This window comes from Macrotis lagotis, chromosome 2, assembly GCF_037893015.1.
Source record: "Macrotis lagotis isolate mMagLag1 chromosome 2, bilby.v1.9.chrom.fasta, whole genome shotgun sequence".
NCBI classification, from domain to species: Eukaryota; Metazoa; Chordata; class Mammalia; order Peramelemorphia; family Peramelidae; genus Macrotis; species Macrotis lagotis.
In genome coordinates, this window is record NC_133659.1 from 284,874,109 (window position 1) to 284,877,012 (window position 2,904).

At 38.2% G+C, this 2,904-nt stretch overlaps 1 pseudogene; it reads right to left on the reverse strand.

Annotated features, from left to right (window-relative positions):
* Positions 1–268: 268 nt before the first annotated feature.
* Positions 269–738, reverse strand: LOC141511720 (nuclear transport factor 2 pseudogene; annotated as a pseudogene).
* Between the last annotated feature and the right edge of the window lie 2,166 nt (positions 739–2,904).

Genomic DNA, 2,904 nt, shown 5'->3' on the forward strand with positions numbered 1-2,904 from the left:
ATCTGGGCTAGACACGCAGCTGCTGCTTTCTCCTTCATTTCTTTGGGTTACTAGAGCAACTTGTCAGTACGTTAAAAAAAAAAGACAACCTTTTGCATTACTTAGTCTTTCTAAGGCATGCGCTGGTACAACACAAACTTCTCCTGTCAGATGCAGCTAGTCTAACATCCAAATATCATGCACAGCACACTCAAATAGTGGTGCCACTGCCACCACTGTGGTGTCCACCCCGCGGCCTTGCAGGCTTGTGTATGATTTTTGGAGTGTTCGGAGGGGCCTGGGGAAAAGAAGTGTGAATAATATCGGGAAGAGGAGAGAGAAGGAAACAGCGTGGGTGCCTGGGGAAGAGGAGGCTCAGCCGAAGTTGTGCGGCACTAGCCTGAACATGTCATTGGTGCACACCCAAGCATCATTGATGTTCTTTAATAGAAATATCTGGTGGAATCCCATGATGAGGTCATTATCAGCCTTTAGCTGCCCCACCACCATACTGAGTATGCAGCTGTCAGGGATGGGCTGGTGGTGCTGAGCTGTGATGCTGTGCTGTATTTTCTGAAATGGAAGGCTAGACAATTTCTCCACAATGGCTGCTTTGCCTTGGAATTGCTGCCCTTCCCATGTAAGGCAAGATGCATCAATATATATTGCTCCTAATTGGGTTCTGTCATTATCAAATAACTGGTAGTAATGTGGCACAAAGCTGGATCTAATTTGCTCCCAGATCAGTTTGTCTCCCATTCTGGATCTTCACCTAGCAGCAGAAACTTTAATTCTAAAGCTAAGATGTATATAGGGCTCACAAGAAGGTCCTTTGTTCTATAACATATCCCAAAGGGGTTGATTTGCCAAGAGTTTAAGAAAACTGCTTTCACACCCAGGAATCCATCTTCTGATTTCAGGAACCAGGGCCACTTACCACATAGTACCCATGTTGGACTCTCACATCAAGAGTGATGATGAGTAAGGGTGGCCAGGACCAACTCTTCAAAGCTAATCTTGTAAATGAGGAAGCTCTTCCATGCCCCATTCAATCAAAACCAGTGACCTCGGTCTCAAACACCTAACAATCACCTAGCTGTGTGGCCCTGGGCAAGACACTTAACTCCATTTGCCTTGCAAAAACCCAACTGGCTAGAATGATGGCAGGGAGGTGGGGGTGGCAGCAGCAGCAACCGAGCCTGGTCCATAATTTCTTTCTTTATGTTATCCCCTCTTGATATTGATTATTCCCTCCTGATAGCTGCTGCTACCCATCAGCTAACTGTTCTTAATTACTTTACTAAATTCCAATTGCATTTAATCCCTTTCCTTGGGTAACCAAGGAAAATTTAAAAAATTAACAAAATAAATCTTTTTGTCCCTAAATTTTTCTGGGTCAAGAATCAGTTTTTCATGAATTTGTTCACCCAATCTCCATTCAGAGACTAGACCACCCCAAATTTCTTCAACATCAGAATGTGTTCCAAGGAGAAAAGGAGCAGGAGATGCAAAACGAAAGGTTCTTATCTTACAAACCTGAGATTAAACCAAAAAAAGAAGGTTCAATAAAACAAAAGCATTTGAAACTCTCCTCCAAAAATGTGAGCAAATAATTTGCTTTTCAAGCACAGAAACATAAAAACAGTATACAAATTAAGAAAAAAAGAGAAGCACAAATAATGAAATAAATTTACCCCAGGAGAAAAAAAAGAGGGGAGGACCAGAAAAAGAAATCCATCTGTTGTGTCAACAATAACATCAGAATGAGATAATAACTGTAAAGCATTGGGTTTCAGATATTGTCTGTTTAGCTTTCCATTTATAATTTAATAAGGTCATGAAAGTATAGTCATCATTCCACTATGATTTTCTTCTTGCATGGCATCAAGGAGTTGAGAAATATACAATTATGAAGTGTAATTTAGAAATTTTACAAACTGCTTCTAGTTGTATTATCTATTTTAATCTTTCTCTCTTAAGTACCATAAATGCTCTTATTTAAAAAATGCAAACTTCTTATTTTTAGGTGTTTTTGCAAGACAATGGGGTTAAGTGACTTGCCTAAAGTCACACAGCTAGTTAAGTGTCTGAGGCCAAATTTGAACTCAGGTCCTCCTGACTCCAGGGCTCATGCTCTATTCACATGAACTTCTTTTATTCACAATGTTTCAACAGTTTGAAGGATCTGTTAATAGTATTCTGAGTATTCTCTCTCCAATAACATGTACCTACCCCAACCTTATCTTATTTCAGTTTCATTGTCTTTCATAAGCCCCCATAGGGAGTTCACATGATGTGTTTCCCTGAATACTTTTATAAGCAATTTGGCCACTGCTTATTCCTCATTATCACAATGTAATCACTCTACTTCTTTTTCTGGTAATAAAAATATCTTGTAATAATGTATTTTGCACTGCTTTTATTATACTGATTTTATTGTAAATATGCAACAACCATCTCAAAACAAAAAGAAAAAACATGCATCCCTCATTTATACTTACCTCACCAATTTTTTTTGATATATCTATCCAATCATTATTATTTTGCTCTAAGTAAATGGGAACTATTATTAGACCCAGCTACAGGTATCAAAGCTCTCATCTTTGCTACTATACTTAAACATGTTTATACCTCTGGAGAGTTTGGTTTGAAAGAATTTATCCTTGAAATATTTTTCCTTTGAGGTTTTAGGGTGAGTTCCTTTCTGTTAGGAGAATTTGGATAATAAGTTGATTAAAGTCACATTTAAATGGATCCTACCAAATTCCCTGGTAAGGGTATTATGATCTTACTAATAGCAAAGAATAAAATTATCGGAAGTTCTATTGTTCTGTACTTTAAGGAGAGAACCAGTCTACCATTAGTAGAATGAATAATACATGATGGGCAGGTAGTAGGCTGTTTAAATGAACTAAAAGGAAAAAT